The sequence below is a fragment of the Mustela nivalis genome (assembly GCF_964662115.1).
Source record: "Mustela nivalis genome assembly, chromosome: 5".
In the NCBI taxonomy this organism is placed as follows: Eukaryota; Metazoa; Chordata; class Mammalia; order Carnivora; family Mustelidae; genus Mustela; species Mustela nivalis.
The window spans coordinates 152,468,515-152,490,188 of NC_139024.1; the positions used below are offsets into that span (position 1 = coordinate 152,468,515).

At 40.1% G+C, this 21,674-nt stretch overlaps 1 protein-coding gene across 2 annotated transcripts in view; it reads right to left on the bottom strand.

Annotated features, from left to right (window-relative positions):
- LOC309865113 (uncharacterized protein) overlaps positions 1-21,674 on the bottom strand; it is a 112,588-nt gene that overhangs the window by 22,958 nt on the left and 67,956 nt on the right. Inside the window, exons 4-5 of one of the 2 annotated variants that reach the window (XR_014311960.1) lie at positions 13,434-13,655; positions 5,626-5,749 (exon numbers count right to left, since the gene is read on the bottom strand). The gene's annotated coding sequence lies outside the window, so the exon portion shown is untranslated. The remainder of the gene's footprint in view (positions 1-5,625; positions 5,750-13,433; positions 13,656-21,674) is intronic. The other variant, XR_014311961.1, reaches the window with a different exon arrangement.

Here is a 21,674-nt window from a genome sequence, read left to right on the forward strand (position 1 = left end):
TTTTTTACCACCATTTATGACTTCTGAAATTCAGCTTTTTTTTTTTTTTTTTTTAAACAGAGTTAGGAAGTTTCATTTTAAACCCCATGCCACCATGTTTGACATTCAGCAGTATTCGGATTGTGGGGGAAAATAGGTTTTCATTAGGAAATTAAATCTACTTTCTTCCACACAAAACTGAGCCTTGCTTCTCGTTTGCGGGCTAACATTTAAGTAGTAAAAATGATCTAATGGACTGTCTTAAATTTGACAAATATGTAGATCTTTTGAATAAAACCCTCCTAGATAGCACTGTCAGTAGGATTAACTTCAAGCTTCTCCGTGAACATGAGACAAGGAATTCATTAAAATAGATATTTCAAGCGCCTTGCTTGACAAATGAGAGTAAAATCAGAGTGGCAGGCCCAGACCCTAAGCTCTCATGGATACATGAACGGATCTGTCTGTAAAGTTCAGGGATTTACAGGAAGACAGGATGGGAAAGCCCATTTCCAGCCTGATGTTGGAGAGCGAGGAAAATAGAAAGTAGGGCGGCAAATGCATCTGTCTCCTTTCCCATGTGACTCAGTTCACAATTAGACATTTAATTCTGTTACTATGGCTTGCTGATTTGAGGTTACCTTCAAAATCCCTTTATTATCTTCCCACCGTGGCCACAGGAGAATGGGCAGTGGGACAAACCAGAGAAAATGGTCTCCTGCCTTCTGGGAATTTCAGTCGGTGGGGAGAGCGATAGGTCTCTATAAATACAATTACAGCTTCTGTAGTTTCCACATTTCAAGATACACAAATGGCTAAAACATGTTTTGGAGAAATGTAGGGGTAGAATGAGCAAAAGCAAACACCGTATGAGAATAGGTCCAGAATGTTTGAATGAGTGCGAGCAGGTGACAGACAGAATCTTCTCTTCTTAGTGTCCTCCCCTCAAAAGCTGGAAGCTCAAAGCTCCAAACGCTCCCACCAAGTTGGCCCCAGGAGGGAATTTCAGTAGAAGGAGATGAACCTTTTAAGGTTACTAAATCTTTCTTTAAGAACTCTAGGAAGTTGTAGCATTGAGGGAAAGGAGGACTTCTATTATAACTAGAGTTTTCAAAAGAACGAGGCAAATTTGTTTCTGGCAAATTAATCATTTTTTGACCATCTTTTGCATTTTGTGACCTAAGTCCACTGAAACTTGACTTTTTTCTTAAGCTTGGTGTACACAGTCATTAACACTTGTTCCGACTTCAAACAAGATGGCCCAAATTCTGAAATCTGGTATTTTATCAAATTACCCTTAATTTTTTCTCAGTGTGATTGTTTTTCACTGTCCAGTGTTTTGGAGTTGCACATGTCTGTCTAGTCCTTTCCTCTGAAGGCTGATCTTTGTCTCTGGTAGTTGCTCACATGTGTGTGTGTGTGTGTGTGTGTATGTGTGTGTGTATTACCTTTTTAGAATAAATACGCAGGCATTCCCCATAATATATTTTCAAAATGTTTAGTAATTTATGTGCTAGAGATATCAAATATATATTTCTATCAAAGATCTTTTGAGAATTTCTTCTGATGACAAAATGAGAGATTTTTGAACTATTCTGAGTGAATGTGAAGCACTTAACTATTGAAAAAGAAAAAGAGCTTCATAGACTTTTATGAATCCAGATGTCCTTTCAGATTGTGAAATAGCTCAAGCTATTATGTAAATGTTTGGGTTGTGGTAGAAACCATAATATAGTTTTCCAAAAGGCATTGCTTCTTCCATTTTAAACTTATATGCTCTTTGAGGGAAACTTAGACCATGTGTTTATGATTCATTTATACTTAACTCATCAAAAGAATGTTTTCTAAGAGCGATTGGGTATCCAACCAGTTTCTTAATCTATGTGGGTTTTTTTAAGTCGTCTTTTTTTTTTTCCCCCTCCCTAGAACCAAGAAGTTGAATTTGATCAAACCACTTGTTTTTTGTCTTCTGCTTTTCTTTTTTTAATTTCCCATACTAGAGAAACTAAAAGATACAGTGGGTTCAAAGCAGTAAGTTACCTGCTATCTCGTATGGAACAATTGCTCTCCTAAGACTGGGATTAGAAGAGAAATCATTAGCTACTAAGAAGTGAGATGTCTAGGGTTGCTAAAACAATTAGGTTACTACAGAATGGACTAAGATCTGATGTGATGAGTGGCAATGATTAAAAATGTAGTGGCATTTCTTGGCCATTTAGAAGTAATATTTCCCTTGCTTTATATAAATATGTTTAAAAATAATCTATTGGAGTGTGTAAAAGAAATGGACTAACATGGTGACTATGGTTTATTGTACACTTGAAATTTGATAAGAGTAGATCGGAATTATTCTCACAAAAAAAGGATGATGAGGTGTTAACTAACCTTATTGTGGTAATCGTGTGTGTGTGTGTGTGTGTGTGTGTGTGTACACATAAATTCATTCTGTTGTATACCTTTAGAATACATAACATTGTATGTCATATCTCAGTAAAGCTAGGAAAAAAACCAAGAAAGCCAATTAGAAATAGGCCCTTTTATTTATTTATTATTAACATATAATGTATTATTTGCTTCAGGGGTACAGGTCTGTGAATCATCAGTCTTACACAATTCGCAGCACTCATCATTGTACATACCCTCCCCAGTGTCCATCACCCAGCCCCCCTTTCCCTACCCCTCCACCCCCCAGCAACCCTCAGTTTGTTTCCTGAGCTTAAGAGTCTCTTATGGTTTGTCTCCCTCCTGATCCCATCTTGTTTCATTTTTTCCCTCCCTAATTCCCACACCCCCATTCTGCCACTCAAATTCCTATCAGAGAGATCATATGATAATTGTCTCTCTCTGATTGACTTATTCTGCTTAGCGTAATTCCCTCTAGTTCCATCCACATAGTTGCAAATGGCAAGATTTGATTTTTTGATGGCTGTGTAGTATTCCATATATATATATATATATATATATATATATATATATATATATATATATATAAAATTTGCCACAAACACACACATATACATACACACCCCACATCTTCTTTACCCATTCATCTGTTGATGGACATCTAGGTTCTTTTGTGGACATTACTACTATAAACATTTGGGTGCACATGCCTCATTGGATCACTACATTTGTATCTTTAGGGTAAATACCCAGTAGTGTGATTGCTGGGTCTTAGGGTAGCTCTTTTTTCAGATTTTTGAGGAGCCTCCATGCTGTTTTCCAGAGTGGCTACACCAGCTTGTATTCTCACCAACGGTGCAGGAGGGTTCCCCTTTCTTTACATCCTCACCGATATCTGTTTTTCCTGGCTGGTTAATTTTAGCCATTCTGATTGGTGTGAGGTGGTATCCCATTTGTGGTTCTGATTTGTATTTCCCTGATGCTGAGTGATGTGGAACACTTTCATGTGTCTGTTGGCCATTTAGATGTCTTTGCAGAAATGTCTGTTCATGTCTTCTGCCCATTTCTTGATTGGATTATTTGTTCTTTGGGTGTTGAGTTTGATAAATTCTTTATAGGTTTTAGATACTAGCCCTTTATCTGATATGTTATTTGCAAATATCTTCTCCCATTCTGTTGGTCGTCTTTTGGTTTTGCTGACTTTTTCCTTTGCTGTGCAAAAGCTTTTGATCTTGATAAAGTCCCGATCATTTTTTTTTTAAAGATTTTGTTAATTTATTGGACAGACAAACATCACAAGTAGGCAGAGCAGCAGGCAGAGAGAGAAGGAAGCAGACCTCCCACTGAGTAGAGAGCCAGATGCAGGGCTCAATTGAGGACCTTAGGATCCTGATCTGAGCCGAGGCAGAGGCTTTAACCCACTGAGTCACGCAGGCGCCCCTCAATAGTTCAGTTTTGCCCTTACTACCCTTGCCTTTGGCAATATTTCTAGGAAGAAGTTGATGCTTGTGTTCTCCTCAAGGATTTTGATGGATTCCTGTCTCACTTTGAGGTCTTTCATCCATTTTGAGTCTATTTTTGTGTGTGGTATAAGGAAATGGTCCAGTTTCATTGTTTTGCATGTGGCTGTCCAATTTCCCAACACCATTTGTTGACGAGACTATTTTTTCCACTGGACATTCTTTCCTGCTTTGTCGAAGATTAGTTGACCATAGAGTTGAGGGTCCATTTCTGGGCTCTCTATTCTGTTCCATTGATCTATGTGTCTGTTTTTGTGCCAGTACCATATTGTCTTGATGATTACAGCTTTGTAATAGAGCTTGAATTCTGGAATTGAGATGCCGCCAAGTTTGGTTTTCTTTTTCAACATTGCTCCTGGCTATTTGGGGTCTTTTCTAGTTTCATATAAATTTTAGAATTGTTTGTTCCATTTCTTTGAAAAAAATTGATGGTATTTTGATAGGAATTGCATTCACTGTGTAGATTGCTTTAGGTATCATAGACATCGTCACAGTATTTATTCTTCCAATCCATGAGCATTTCCATTTTTTTTGTGTCTTCCTCAATTTTTTTCATAACTACTTTATAGTTTTCTGAGTGCAGATTCTTTGACTCTTGAATTAGATTTATTCCTAGGTATCTTATGGTTTTGGGTGCAATTGTAAATGGGATGGACTCCTTAGTTTCTCTTTCTTCTGTCTTCTGTTGGTGCATAGAAATATAACCCATTTCTGTGCATTGATTTTATATGAGACAGGCCCTTTTAATTTTTCTTTTTTTTTTTTAGAGAGGGAGAGAGTGCCTACACATGCATGTTAGCGGGGATAGGGGCAGAGGAGGAGGGAGAGGGTGAATCTTAAGCAGGCTCCATGCCCAGTGTGGACCCCTGAAATCATGACCTGAGCTAAAACCAAGAGTCTGACATTCAGACATTTGAGACACCAAGGCACCTTAAGATATAGGCCCTTTTTAAAAGATGGTTTGATAAGGCATCATCATAAACACTACCTCTGTACTCAGACTGGTTGAAACTCAAAGCACACATGCCACAGTGTTGTCCAGGAGTATTCTCTAGGGAAAAACAAGGGCTTTTAAAATACTTGAAGCAGAGGGCGAAAAAAAAAAAAGTATTTTTTTATAGTTCATAGCTGATTTTTCCCCCAAGATTTTGTAAGGTTGGAAAATTATGGATAGGCAGATGAATGCTGTCTTTTTGCAGGGATGAGAACTGCTTGTGGATTTTAGGCAGGGGAGTGATGTAATCTGATATATGCTTCCCAAACCACTGGACTGCTCTATGAAGAATGGGTCATACAAAGGCAGGAGGAGAAAAAAAGCAAGGCTAGGCAGGTGACATGCAGAGTCATTAGGGGAAGAGGTGAAGCTGATTTAGCCCATGGTGCCAGCAGCTTAGAGAATAATGAGGAGTCGCATCATATATTTTGAAGACAGAATCCACAGAACTTGCTGACAGATCACATAGTGGGGGAACAATAAACCAGAGGTGACTCCTTGTCTGGTCTCAGCAAGCTGGAGGATGGTGGCGTCACACACTGGGAGCATTAGCTGTGGTTATAGAGGTTATTTGTTTTGGTTTTGCTAAATTGCTGTGTGGCCCTACTACAGTGTCCATTAATTACCCTCGTGTAAATGTCAGTTAAAGCCTAGATAGCGATAATGTATATTAGGTATTCTCAGTAGGTATGATGCTATTAAAAAAGGTTTAGATAAAAGTATTCCTACCTGTAATCTTTACAAGGGTTCTTCAGACCATTTTAATGAAAACATGGACAGTCAACACAGTAGACATGGATAATCCTATTAGAACACTTCTTTAAGACATGTCTGCTTAAGGATTTTCCTAAACCTAGGAGAAAAATAATTGGAATAATTAGAATCATCCACCTGCTGTTTATTGTTTGTGGAGGTGCTGTTAATTATTTTATGCTTCAGTTAACTGTTTATTGTTTGCATGCAATTCGTTCCAAAATACCATACTCAGTTCTTCAGAGTCACAGAGTTCTCTAGCTATTACTGAAGAAGTACGTCTTTAACTACCACACATCAGATGAACTTATTAACATCGTGTTTGCTTTTAAGGAAAAAAAAAAAAACGTGTAAAACAAATTTTATATATGGCATCTGTATACATATAAATATAGGTATATTTATATACAGATAGGTACCCGCTACATCATAGGTATTTCTGACCCCTTTACGCCAACAGTGTCTGAGTCCTGTTGAATGTTCTCAGCCAATCAGTGCTCTCCAAGATTTTCTGAGTTAAGGATATTTTGCAGTGGGTTTTATTTTACTGGAGCCTCTTCTGCCAATTATTTGTGTTCTGGAAAATAGTTGTGATCCATAAAACTTGATAAAAGTGATAGTGCTGGACCTACCCCCAGCAGATTTGCATTATAGTTGTTAAAAGGCAGGTTTCCTGGTAGCTTGAAATACCTTAAAAAAATGGCCAATTAGGCAGCGGGAAAGATCGCCTGGCACTAAGGGAGTGGTAGAAGGGCTCGGAGGTTACAAAGTGCCTCATTCATACCACTGAAGCCTGGAAGACTTTCCCTACCGTTACATGAACCACAGCTGGGAGAATCTGTGGTCGGACAAAAGGTATCCCTTTAGGGATTACACTATCATGACACATCGGGCCGGGTCAGTTGGTGATACCATTTCCAGGAACACATGCCTCATGCAAAACGGAGTGTGTGTTTGTATGCATAGCTTTTGAGCTGGGTGAACACCAAATGAAGCCCAAAGAAACAGAGCTGGAAAACATCCTTCTCCTAGAACGGGACCCAAAACAGTCTTGTGAGATGCCTCGCCTATTTCATGTTAAACAAATTCATGCAGGATAATGTGTAGAAACAGAGGTGCTCCGCCATTTTTTTTTTTCATCATGACACAAGGTGAATGATATTTAGTTCTGTAGAACTAACTTCTAATGTCCCAGCTGAAACTCTCCCATACTATTTTCACGCAAGAAAAGTTACGTATATAAGAACACAAGCATGTGATAATAAAAATATCCAGATATTCTTATCATTGTTCTAATTTCTATTAAAACATGAATGTCATTCACAAATGTTGATTCTTTATTATTGCTAATGGCACTGAATACATCTCAGAGCTTATGGTTGTATTGATAGATGTTTCTGAGATTCTAAGTACAACAAACTGAAACACTTGAACAATCCATGTGTGACATCCCTACCCCCAATCAAGCCAACTCTGTGACAGAACATTCCAGTATCCACTCTGAGGATGCAGCTCTATTATGACATTTGGCAGCTTTTACCTCAAGTCTTTTGGGTTGTATCCCATATGTAGAAAGCCTTTCCATTTTCCAAGATTATATTTTTAGAAATAACTTGTGTTTTCTTCTAGTGCTTTTATGGTTTAAATATTTTTCCCTGTGTTTGGAACCTCTGCTCTTATTGAACTATGGAGAAATCCTACCATAACTACTTACTCTCCTTAAAATTGCCAACTCAAAGGCTTTTATGACATATTAAATCTGGAAGCCAAGATTCAAAGACTTTTTAGGGATAGCTATCGGGTTTTAGAGTGAAAATATGCCAAAAAGATCATCTAGCATAATGTCCTCATTTTCAAAATGGGGAGATGGACATAAGAATGCCAGAATATGGGAGCACCTGGGTGGCTCAGTCGGTTAAGCATGATCTTTTGCTCAGGTCATGATCTCAGGGTCCTGGGATTGAGCCTCACATCGGGCTCCCTGCGAAGTGGGAAGCCTGCCTCCTCCTCTGACTTCTGCTCTCCATTTGTGCTCTTTGTCAAATAAATAAATTTAATTTAATTTTAAAAATGCCAGAATATGAACTGTCTTACTGAAGGCCACACAGTGTCAGGTGCCAGGAAGCACACCTCTCCATGCTCATGTTCCCTTAATTGCATTCATTCCTCTGCTTTACCATCACTTAATGAGCAAATCTTGATCTGGGCAGCACATGATTCAAGTGGGCTGTATTTATTGATCATCTTGTTTCATTTAAGAGGATAAAATGTACTCAGGTTTTTAGAGCCCTTTGGGGGAAATGGGAACCCAGTACGACCCAACTGTTAGATTATGACTGTTTTTACTTCTTGCCCAGATTCAGAATATTGTCATTGGTTATTACAAAGTCTAAGGGTTAGTTTTAAAAATATCCCTGAATGTGAAACCAATCTGTTTCCTCTCTAAGCTTTATTTAACACTTGTAGGAAAGTTGAGAAGGGCAGAGAAAGAGAGGAGAACGCCATCCATTGCTTTAACAACATCACAGCGTCCTAAATGAATGGCACATCTCTAGCATCATTCCATAGTCTCACGGGATTACAGAATCAGCAAAAGAATGCTTTCAGAAGGAATTGAGGTGTAATAAAATGTAGACTGTAGAATTCAGTCTTCTGTGACACATTCTCCAGCTTCATTTTGTTCCCATGCACGTTGATGGGTGTAGCTATGGACTGCAAGGCCCAGCTTAGAGAAGCTCATGAGAAGACCAGATCTGTTCTTTGGAGAAAACACTTCCTTCATGGAGGTTAAAGATTTCTGCAGTCATTGCTCCGAAGTATTTCCCTTGGGACTCAGCATTTAAATTCACAAAGCACCCTGCAGTTAATTCTTAACCGTGATTTTTGTTGTAAAGAAACCATATTGCACCCCTGCACCCCCCCCCCCCCACCACACACCTTTCTCGCTTCATAGTAGCATCTCAGGCTGTTTAAAAAAATGACAATGGGTATAAATAGTAATCTAATTATAGTTAGAAGAGATTTACAGCTCTAATTACAACTGCTGTTAAATTTCAAAGGGACTGACATAAGCAATCAACACATCCCATACAGGAATCCATCTTGCTATTATAAAAGCTACCTGCCAATTGTTTGTCAGTTGAATGGCATGCAACACTGCACACATTATCTCCAGAATTAGTGATACCGACAGTTTTGCCATGTTTAATGTATGTCGGCAGTATAAAGCACAGGCATGGAGCCTAGAAATGACTCAATTAGGGATTGCCGAATTGCCAATATATGCATATTTCATCAAGTATGTGAACATCTCTTCTTCTCAATGGCATCTTAAAAATTATTATTTAACTCAAGTGATTACACATTCAGAACCTCTCAGTGGTAAAAGTGACCAGTCTGAGAGGCATACCTGTACACACACGACCCCTTTGTTAGTCATCTAGACAAAAATACTCTATTACATGACAAGCACAAGGTATTTGCTCTGTGTCAGGATGGAAATTTTAAATTGGTCTCATGTGAGATTCAGAATAATCCCTTAGCCTATTTACTACTGTGTCTGTTCTTTTGGATAACTTCTGTCATGGAATGAATATCATACTTTTGGTGAGATGGGGCTGACACATGTGCTTTTTTGAAAAAAATTGCTAATAACTCCTGTAGGCTGAGGAAAAATGGTGAAACCATATCTCAGACCCTACCTTCATCAGGCGGCCATAGCTGGGCCGCAATGACTTCCCCATCTGAGGCCTCAGCCTTCCTCTGGATTCCCGAACCATCTGGACAAGGCATATTTAATTCTTTCCAGACCAGTTATCTAATGGGACTTCACATTAATCATGCTCCACAATCTGGAATCTGGGAGTCCCAATGTAAACCATCTGGTATCTAGTAAGTTTCTCTCAACCAGTGTTCCCCATTCCCCAGGCCTGACTGCTTGTTTGGGCTCCTTCTGCCCTGGTGGTCCTTGCCAGGGATGGGAACTCTGCTAATAAATGCAGCCCGTGGGTGTGGCCTCACTGCCTTGTGTTCAGACCCGACTATGATAACTTCTTTCTAACATGTTAACGTATGTGTCACTCTTCCACAGGTGTGTTACCAGTACATTCTTCCAACTCCTTAGAATATGCTCTTTTCTGGTCTGGAGGTCTTGTTCTGATGGTTAATGAAATCCCATTTTGTATCAGGACTGACATTCAGATAGTATGAACCAGTGAGGGTTCATATCTTACTGAACCAGTAAGATACTTAATACTCCTTGGTCAAGAGCTGTTGGTCCCAAGACCCTCCCTCACCCCCAAGTGTTCCTCCCTTCAAGCTGGCACGGTCTGTCTCTCAAGACTCCCAAACATGCTTATCATTCAGCAACAGAAGGGTAGTGCCCGGGCGCATGTGGAGACCTGTGATCCTCCCGATGTAACTGGTTTCCATTCTGCTTGGTTGGTGGTCTTACCTGTTGTGCTATTAATGATTTGGATGTCACTCCTGACTTCTACCTTGAGATTTTGTCTTTGGTTTAGACAAATGGACAGCCCTCTGTCTCAGGCTACAGGGCTTGTTTTCTGTGAGATATTCATTCCTTTAGACTCCTTGTAAAGGACGGATTGATATTTTCATTTTTAAAGTAGGTGTGTGTGTGTTTTATCATGCAGCTATGAACACCACCACTCTTTAGTCCATATAAAAAGAATAAAGATGCACTTAACTAGCAAAATGAAGGACTTCTAAAGCGGGATTTGGGCAATGATAGTGCAATTTAACCAGACTGTAGGTCAAGGCAGTTGGCCACATCTCTGATTCAGTGACATTTGACAGACATAATTACAGTAAGATAGCGCATTCGTGCCGACATGAATAGTTTTTTTCCTTGAGATAACTGATCCCAGAGGATGGCAGGAATTATTTTCTTATGTATTCTGCTGGCATTTGTTTTGTCAGAATGTAACAAATTATACATAAATCCTGTTTTATAAATGGTATGCTGTGCTTTAAATACAGCCCAATACGTCATTCTGTCACAGATTAGCACTAGCAAACTGTTTGGTTGATTGATTCATTATTCTCAGTGCCCAATTGAAAAAAAAATTATTACTGAATTTATGATGAAATTTTTCCTTTAAAATGAATTATTTAAAGAGTCTATGCTAAAATAATAATAAGGGCGTTTTTATTTTTTGCATGTTAAAATTGTTACAGAACCACCGACGTATCTGCCTCATCCCCCTGAGAATTCTCGAGAGCGTTACTGATGTGTTAGGTAGCTACATAAATGATGCTTGGTTACGATTAATAATTAATGGAGAATTTGTGTGAAGCACAAGTTACTTTTTTTTTTTTTTAACAGTACCTGGCATCTTTTGGGAAACTGCAACCCAACTTTATATAGCCTCAAATTTCTATTTTTTAAAAATTTCATTCCTTTTTCTTTTATTTTTAAATATCTAAATGCTCTCATCGAATTAAGAACACATAGCTTTGGCAAATCCAGCCCTTGTATGTCCTGTGTGGAAGACTAAACTCAAAGATTACATCTCAATGGCACCATTGATTCAGAGAAAGAATTAAGCCTACATCATTACTGAATATTTGACCTTTGTCCTTTTGGCAGTAGATACCCTGGTTGTCTGGTTTTGAATAGTAAAGTCCTTGCTCAAGTTTTGTCTAGCCAATTCCTTTAGGAGTCCACAGTTTTAGTCCTCTGGGTTGAAAATTTAGCACATTCACTGTGTGTACGGTTTCCTGGTCAAGATGTTTATCTCTATCCCTTCTGAAGTCAAGGCTAATTACCAGAAACTCAAAAATCTGAGTTTTCCTGTTTGTAAAATTTTGACCTCCTCATTCTCTCTTTGATCACAGAAGTCGCTCCTTTTGCCTGGGTCTAAGCAGCACTAAGTCTGGAACTCGTGTGTTACTTTCTGTTCTAAGAGCCAGATAAGGAGAAAATTTGATCTGTCTGTGTAACAAGGCGTGGTGTTCTCTTTTATCTTTGTATGGGTTAGGCAGTGATCCTCTGGTGGTTGGGTAAATCCCCCTATGGATTGAGTGAGTCCCCTTTTTACTGATTGGGTTTCAACTCTGAAACCAAAGAAGATGACCTTGAAGGGCCTTTATCTTACTGGCTCTGTTAATTTTCTAGAGGCGCTTTTGCATCTTTCCTCCAAAGAAGGAGCTGGAGGACAAACCTGTTATGGTCCTCTTCAGCCCTGTACCTACTTTTAGCCTGAATAAACTTTTCCACAAAATTTAAGTTTAGAAAGTGAGGTCACTTAGACTATTGAACTTAACACTGACAACAATGACAACTCCTTGTTGTGAAATCTCGAGAACTCTGAGTGGGAAGGAGTGAAGGTCTCCTAAGTACTCTGAAGAAAGTAGTGTATCTACGTCCATAGAAGTCACCGGAGCATACTTGGCACTAAATATAAAGGTGGAGGCATGGGGCAGTGACCTGAAAAGAAGTAACTTGAGAATCCAAACCCAGCTGATTTGCTATGATAGAGAGCCCCAGTTGAATTGAAAATAAAGCTGAATCTGTATTAAGGCCAAATTATATACCTTTTTAAAAGACATTTCTAAAATTTGGGGGCCTTATGCTAAAAGTCTAGATAGACATTGTCTTGCGCTTTAATAGTGTTTTAAAAGTATCTTTCTGAAAAGACCAAGTCCTTAAAAGTCCAATGGATGAAAAATTTCACACTGGAGACAGTCGATAGATTCTTGAACTAAATCTACATGACTCATTTGAAGAGGAAAAGACCTGGACAGTTGAAAAATGCCATGTTTTCAGAGAAGTAGAAGCTGATTTTTGTCCCGTTAGGACAAAAGTTAATTCTATAAGAATGCCTATAATGTGAAATTGTCAAAAGCTTTCAAGTTGTCAATAACTTTGGGGTTTCTAAAAATCTTTTGTCATGGTTCATGTGAATTGATAAAATATCACCTATTTCTAAAAAAAAAAAAAGACATTTATCCTGATGTTGTTGCCGCCGCTCAAAACTGAGTTTCTAAAAATTTTTTACCATGTCCTCCCTACCTCTGTGTGATTTGACATATGTATATCTGTGTACACACCTACACATACACACATGTATTTTAGGTCAAGTTTTTTGGCAGAAAGAAGAAAAGAAGAAGGTTAAGATTTGTAGGAAGTTGATAGGGAAGTATTTTTAAAAGCCCCAACTGTAAGGTAATTAAGGGCGGAGCATTGGGCAGGGGAGGATGTAGGCCTGTGATACAATCCTAACAGAATCTCAGCTTATCCTTGGGAAACTCTGGGGCTGGGATGTCACTTCAGATCTGTCCTGAACTGAGGCAGGAGGACTTAACCTTTGTACCCTGTTTCGACCAGTCACTGGCCACAGGCTGTCCTTGGTCAGCCTTGGACAAGGAAGCTTTGTCTGAGAGCAATTTCTAGGGAGGTATCAATTGTGAACCACCAGGACACCCAACACTGGCAGCTTCTGTCCTCAAAGGGTAAACTGGGCACCATTTCCATGCACTTGCTTCATACAATAAGTTAATCCCACCTGCAAAGAGCTCTTCCATTCTTCTGGTTGGGACACTTCTAAGAGGAAGATCAGTAGGGGGAAAAGAGTGGCTCCTACTGCTGCGTATGCCCTGGCCTTGCACTTGCACTAGCATATGTGACTTTCCATGAACTCCCTAGAACGGCTTCCATTACAGTTACCTCTGACTGTGTAAGGTTATGAGGTTATCTGACCCAAATGGCAGGGCTGCTGGCATTTTAGGTTGGTCCCCCTGAGGAGTCCCATTCTCATACTCACACATGGCAGCCAATTGGAGCAATGTCCCCTGTTGTGGAATAGGATGCTTCCAGAATCTGAAGAGGTCCAGGAGGTGGGATGTTTTCTTCTTCATAGTGGGAACATCAAGGTGCAAGAATCTATCCTTTACTTTGGCTTACTCCAGATGACTATGCTTCTAGAAACTTCACCGAAGTTGCAGGATTTGAAATCTTCTTCAGGTATCAGCACTCCTTATTTTCACTCGGAAGAAAAAAAGCAATTTTCTAAATCATACTCCACAAAATAGCTTTGGCTGTAATTGGAATCTTGTTATTTTCTTAGAAAGGCAAAGGGACGTAATGTAAGACAGTCTGAATGGCAAGGCATAAGAAATTTTGAGAGGAGGGATTGTTATGAACCAGGTGGTTTCATAAACAACCAGATTATTTTCTGAGCTTTATTATGGCTTTGGTCTTTGGAGAATATGATCACTCTCTCAGTAATTATTTTGATACTCTTGGCTTCTGTGAACCTTTGTTGAATTATCTCCTCCTTCACCTGTATATCCCTTTAAACAACATTCATTTATTTAACAAATATGTCTTAAAGCCTACTTTGTGCCAGGCTCTGTTCTGTGTTCTGGGAATGTAGCAGTGAATCAAACCCTTTTGGAGCTCATGTCATAGTAGGGATCAATAAAGACGAACAATTTTCTGTCCATTAATATCCATTCATCCATCCATACATCCATCCATCATTTCTAAAAGCAGTTTATACCTGAAAACAGTGAGAAAATAAACCATGCGTATTTCTGGAAGAAGAATGTTCCAGGCAGAGGGAATGGCAAGTATGAAGGTCTTGATACTTGCCATGTTTTAGGATAGCAAGGGTGCCATGTGACTGAAATGGATAGAGCAAGGAAGAGAGTATTAGATGAGGTCAGACTAGCCACAAGGAATCACGTCTTGCAAGACCTTGATGACTAGTGCAATGATTGGCTATATTTGGACTTAAACAGGAAGCCGTTGGAGGGTTTTGAGCAAAGGAGTAACATGCTCTGATTTACATTTTCAAGTAATCCCTGTAGCTTCTGTGTTGACTATAAGCAGCGATTAGCGAAGCAGAGATGTAGGTTGGAAGCTATCACAATAATGTCTCTGGATAACGTGTTGGAGATACTGAGTGGTAAGGTTCTGGTTTACTTTGATTCTGGGTATTTAGAATTTTCTAACTGTATATGAGGTTGGAGAGAAAAGTCAAAGTTAATTTTAAGGATTCTGTAGGTATAGCTACAACAAATGGGGAAAGACATGAGTTTGTGGGATTGATGTCGTGAAAGTCTTGGTGAATTGTAGCATGTTGCAGTTGGGATAACAACCAAATATGTTAGATGGTGGTCAGAAAGGGAAAGGCATGAAGTCTAGGTTACGGGTTGTTTGGAGTTTCTGTGAATTATTAAGGGTAAGGTCTGGACTATGGGAATTAGTAGCTGATGTGGCATGGAGATCTTTGGAGGAGACGAAGTCAAAAAATTGCAAGGTCGGGTGCAAATATTCACAAGGACAGGGGGGGTTAGCATGACTACAAAAAGGAGGAATGTCATTAATTCACAGCTGGGGTTTTAGGAAGGAAAGAGAATGATCTATGGGGCGGTGCGTAGCAGAAAGGACATCGAGCCCATGGAATAAGAGCCACGACAGAAAACACCCGCCATCTCTTGAGGGGGCTGCAGGGCAGGCCATATTTTAGATATTTAGGTAGAGCTTGGGTTAAGGGTTAGGTTTTGGGTAGGGTAAAAAGATGAACTTTAGGGGAGTGGCAGAGACAAGAGGGGTTTTGCTGATGAAGTGTCTCCTGTTCCCACGGGCACAATGGAAAAGTTGCAAGATTCAGGAAGCAGCAGGAGATGGCGGCAGAAAATGTAGCAATGAGCACTGGGAACTGAGGAATGACCTGGGAGTTGTGGGCTAGTGTCTGACTCCTATCAAGAGAGATCAAGGTCCTGATAAGGCAGAGGACAGTGTGAAACTGTGAGCATTTGAGGGAAGGAAGAGTAAGATTTTGGTAGGATCATGCGGAGACCACGAGGGCTTTTTTATTTTATTTTATTTATTATTTTTTTAAAAGATTTTATTTGACAGACAGAGATCACAAGTAGGCAGAGAGGCAGGCAGAGAGAGAGGAGGAAGCAGGCTCCCCGCTAAGCAGAGAGCCCAATGCAGGGCTCGATCCTAGGACTCTGGGATCGTGACCTGAGCCGAAGGCAGAGGCTTAACCCACTGAGCCACCCAGGTGCCCCCCCACGAGGACTTTTAAATGAGGGATTGTGGCCAGTGGAAGATGGGCACATGTTTGATTGATCTGTTACATCTTGCGACACGTCTGTCTTTTCTTTACATATATTGAAAGGAAATAGAAACAACAATGATGATGTGCATAAAGTAATGAAAGTCTAGATCATTTCTCTCCATCCCCAGAAAATCTGCACACCATTACCAGCTTCATCTTTCCTAAAACTCCTATACTAATGTGTTATTCTGAGCCCGGGGCTGGCTCAGTTGGTGGAGCGTCCAACTGTTCTTGATCTCAGGGTTGTGAGTTCAAGCCCTATATTGGGTGTAGAAATTGCTTAAAAATAGAATCTTTTAAAAAACCCACATCGGGGCACCTGGGTGGCTCAGTGGGTTAAAGCCTCTGCCTTCGGCTCAGGTCATGATCCCAGGGTCCTGAGATCGAGCCCTGCATTGGGCTCTCTGCTTAGCGGGGAGCCTGCTTCCTCCTCTCTCTCTGCCTGCCTCTCTGCCTACTTGTGATCTCTGTCTGTCAAATAAATAAATAATACCTTTAAAAAATAAAAATAAAAAAAATTAAAAAACCCACATCATTTTCTTTCTTACAATCCTCGTTAATATCTTACTTTTACCTTTATAGTATTTGTGGGTTGTTCACTTGGTATTTAAGACCTCTAAATATTGCCTAATTACTTTTATGTCTCCTTCTTTTGGTTTACTTATCATTAACCTGTATTTTTGGAGTGCTTTCTTGGTGCAGACACTGGGGATACAAATGGTAAATATTCACTGCCCCAACCCTCTGCATAGTCCTTCTGTTGGCTTCTTTTTCTACACTACACTGCACTTGAAACTGGTATTCCTGACCTGCTCCCCACCCCCAATGACCCACGGAAGACATATCACACACATTCGAGACCGATCACTTGCTGGCAGTATTTATCTGGAAGGAGGACTCTCCCATTGCTCTGTATTTATTACATTGGCTTGTGCTCCAGGGGCCAGCTCCATTTCAGCGTTCTTTTCCAGAGAAGATTCCAATCACAGGAATATCTATCTTCCTTTCTGGCTGTACATCGTTTTCACCATCACAACAAAGCCTAACACCCAAGTATTTGCTCACCACATATTTGATGTTGAATGAATAGTCCCTCTTAATTCCTTTATATAACATAGTCCAGGAAAACGGAGTTAAAGTAGCTACTAGCCATAACTCCTCTGTCCTTCCCTTCATTTATTCTTTCATTCAAAACTTATCTGTTGAGAAGCTATTAGGTGCCAGATACGGTCTTTGACACACGGGTTTTTTTTAAGCCAAGATGTCTCTGGGTTCTTCTACCTGACAAACATCTTTTTGAGAGTCGGTTAAAATTCATTTTTAAGGAAAAGTAGAATCGACATATTTCTCCAAGTTAACATTATTAAGGCAGGTTTAACATTTACACAGCAGTGGGTTTCCATTTGGAAATGGATTTATCTTTAAATGCCCTGCCTTCATTTCCCATTGCTGCTGTAACAGATGACCACAAATTTTGTGCCTGAAAATAACACAGATGTATCATCTTCGAGTTCTGTAGGGGAGAAATCTGAAATGGGTTCAAATCAAGGTGTTGGTCTTCCCTTCGGAAGGCTCTGCAAGGCCGTCCCCTTCCTTGCTTTTCTGGCTTCTAGAAGCTGCCCACTCTCCTTGGCTTGGGACCCCCTTTCCACGTTCTGCCTCCCTGGTTCATGCTGAAGGAGCTTGTGATGACATTGGGCCCAGCTGCTAATCTGGGATGATTGTCCTGTGTCGACATCGCCTGAGTAGTACCTTTCATTTCACTACGCGCTCCATTCCCCTTGGCCTTGTGACCTAACACGTGCATAGGCGTCAGAGATCAGAACATGGACATCTCTGAGAGCCATTCTTCTGCCTATCACCTGCCCTTATACGTCATCTGATATCATCTTCTTTGAGGTGCTCAAGTGTCTGAAGGTCTGGGATACCGCTCATCAGTCAACCTTGATGCTTCTGCATTTAGAGGGGAGGGTTCTGGTTAAAGAGTCACCCACCAGACAGCATGCACCATGGTTGGCCAAAGATTGAGCTTCACTTGGACGGGAAGCCTTCCGTATTTCTGGCAGGCTTTGTTTAGGGAAACATACCATACCATCCTACAACTTAGGACATTTTCCCAGGCAGAATAGAATTAAGCAGAAAGAATACTTGAGGGAATTCTACTAAAAGCAGAATATGACAAACTTGGCAGCAAGACAGGTTGTGTTTTGGTTTACTGACTGCGAATAATTCATTCTCTCTTGTAAGGAATGGCAGTGCGGTGCAGAGGAGAGCTGGGTGTGCAGCTGAAATTAGGAGCGCTACTATCTTACTACAGATAACGGGACTATGGGTTGTAATTTACCTCTTCGGCGAAAGTGTAGTGCGTCTTGTACAAGTTTCGGAATGGCCTTAAGCCATGTGTCCCCAAGGGGAAAAGTTTTAAGCGAAAGGAAAGGGAACACCCAGGTCAGGAAAGCTAGCTCCGTAGGAGAGACAGTACAAGGCAGGCAACTGTTGGTATTGTTTTAATTAAATGAAATTACTCTCCAGAGAAAAGGTCGTTATAGGGCTTTTCTAGTAAAACAGAAATTGAATGTCTTGCATGAACATCAAGATGAAAATACGCTAAGTGTACTCTGTACAGAATTAGCTAGACTCTATTAAAAATTAATATATTAATTATTGAAATGAAAACTATGCTTAAAATAATTTGGAAGTTCTGTGGGCATTTTATCGCATCATGAACAAACCTATATGGCTTTTTCCTAAGATGTGCTTTGGGGGCTGGGGAAGCATTTTCTCTCATCCCAGGAAATAGAAAGTTATACACACACACATAAAATTTTCACTACAACTTTGTTTCCTTTGGCTGTTTTCCTTACAGACATTTTTCCCTCAGAGTTTCTTTCCAAAATCCCATTTACGAGACCATTTTTTCCAATCCACTTTAAAAAGTTAATTGTACAGAATTATCTTTTACTTATCTTCCCAAAGATTTTATTTGTCGCATGTTCACTGAGTACTGGGGAGATATGTGTCAATTACAGAATCCTTTTTCAGATCTGTGCCTGTATTTAAACTGAAGGCATGCTTTTGGAAGACGTATCTAAGTAGTTCCAAGATTGCTGACCGTCCCTTCACTTTGGACGACACAGAGATTAGAAATTCATGCCACTGCGTGATTGAAATGCAGACTGAAAATGTGTAAGGAAACCATCTAGATCTCAATTCATTGATTTGATGTGTTCGTTTCTATCAGCTCGGACACAGTTTCACCCATTCTCCTTGCCCTGGCAGCAGTTCCAGATTTCAGAGAGTCAGTTGTGATGTCAACACACTGTTCTTATTTCTGACAGTATTGTGAGTTTTAACATCTTCAAGAGCACATTTTTTCCCCTGTGCTATCAAATCTAGTCCTGGGAGGGATGGAGACACTGGGCTCACCACCTGGATTTTGTTCCTTAATGACAGGCTCATAAAATTATAGAGCTGGTAGAAGCCTTTGTGTTTGTAGCCTTCTGGAAGGCTTCTGAGACATACCTTCTGTCCTTACCTCTCTCTGCTCTGGAAGACAAGGGGTTGTTTGAGACATGAATTCCAACCTAAGTTTGCCCAGCTGGGTGGGGGCTTTCCTTCTGAAAAGCCATAGAAAGACATACAGGGGACATCTGCTTGGATTTCTTCTGGTCATATCTGGGCTCTGGTCTTAACGATGCAGGTCTTTCTCCTCCCGGAAGAACTCAGCTGCTTCTTCAGTCCCCCCCATAAAAGGAGGCTCTGTCAGTTGCTGACGCTCATGCAGGTACATTACAATACACACTGTAATCAACATGTTAGAAATAGCATCAGTTATTAACATGATGGTCCATGTTTTGGTCAGGCAGTAAGCATCATTGCACAGGCTCTTTTGCTCCCAACTGGTATCAAAGCTAGATAAGATATGAGAGGAAAAAATTAAATGGAGCCAAGGCTTAAAAATGTGATAGAACCTCCATGGACCAGGAGTTAAATAGAAATAAGAGAGGGTAAGGAGTTGGGGTGAAGAGTCTGGGGGAGTCTGGCACCCGAGGTAGGCACTGGCCCCAGGAAGCTGAGCTCATGTGGAGCCTGAACGTGCTCAGGAGAACTGGTTCCAGAGCTCAGCTCACAGGTTGAAAGCCAGAATGTGACAGGGGCGCTGGACCTCACAGAGCACCTTACCCCCGCCCTGAATCCAAGTAAAAGGCTGAAATAAATTGCTGCCAAAGAACCTTCTTTGGCTAAACATAATGGACGTGGCCTAGGCGTCCAGCAAGTAAAACAAGTCAGCAGCTGATTCAGTAGTGGGTCCTGGAACATTCTGCAAGGCAGCAGCTTCAACCCACTATTCTGGAGCCTGTTTCTGGAATGGGGACCAAGAGATGAGGACAGCAGAGATAAGTTAAAAAAAAAATAGCATCCACAGACCAGGAATTTGGCAAAAAGAGAAGTGAAACCAGATGAAGAATATAAAACAGGACATCAGAAGTGGGGGTGTGACTTTTTAGAGCTTGATCCAGTGGGTCTGTGAAACTCACAACAACCGCTCGCCATAGAGAATACAGGACACTATTCAAGGACACGCGGTACATTTACAAATATTAGCCACACACCACATCACAAAGAGCATCCCTGCGGACTTCAATGAATGGTTTGTATTCAATCTCATGCTGTAAATTTCACAGCAGTTTTTCTTCATCTTTCTAATCTTACTTTACTGGAGTATTAAGCTATTTTGTGTGGCATCTGGTTTTTTTGTGTCTGAGGGCTCATTGGAAGTTGTTGTGAAGGATGTATCAAAGGATTGAGTGGGATGGTGGGTTAACCCATGGTGAGGTCTGAGGTAGGAGATCCACCCATTGAAGGAGCTGCTGACTGACTTATTGGGACTTACACCCAGTGCAGTGGGAGACAGGTAGCTCAGTATAGTGGTGGAGCTTATGGGGTCTTGAATCACACAGATCTCTGTTGACTTGGAGCTTCATCGGTAACATTAAACCTTTATGAGGCTCATTTGCTTCAGGTTTAAACTGAGGAAAATATCCTAATTTGCAGCATGGTTGGTAGGACTGGAGATAATATATGTAGACACCTTTGCAATTCTTGGCACATAATTACTACTCACCAAATGTTAGACTGGGAATGGTAGGGACTGAAAGGGGCTATATGTGGTGTGTCTATGTGAAAAATGGAATGGAGATTACTTGGTAATTGACTATTTTTGAAGCACAGAAGATTAAAAGACAATTCGAGGAGCTGCAGGAACTCAATATTTGAATAAAATATTTGAATGAAAATTGAATACAAATATGTTTTTTTACACGGCTCCAAACATCTAAACATTTGTAAATGTCTAGATAATTAACTTTTTTTTTCAACTCTTATTCCCAAGTTTGGAGTCATGCAACAGCCCACAGCCTACAAATCAACCTGGCACTTACAGGAGTCCTATTTTGACCATGGCTAATGATTTTTTACAAGATATAAAAATAAGTATGATGCTCCTAAAATTTAAAATATCTCAGGTATTTATTTAGTGTTTTGCCATTTTCCAAATTGTACTCCGTGCACAAATCTGCCTCAGGCCCCTTTATAATTGGCACATGCACTTTTCCTTGAATCCAATGTAAATTTAGCTAGCTAAATTGTTACTCACTTCAGTATTAATAGAGCTTTATACGAAGTCCAATCTTCAGTTATTCCTCATGTTTTCAGTAATTCACAATATCAAATTACAAATAAAACAGTCACTTTTAAAATACCAAATGAAGGAATTAAAGATCTTGATACTAAAATCCTTTTCTTATTGAAATAACTTCATGATGTATCTGATTTGTACATGGGGTAGAACAGAGGGGATTTAAAAATTATTTTTAATTGAAAACCATGAGGGTAAAAATTAGGAACCATGAACAGAAAGCACAAAATGTA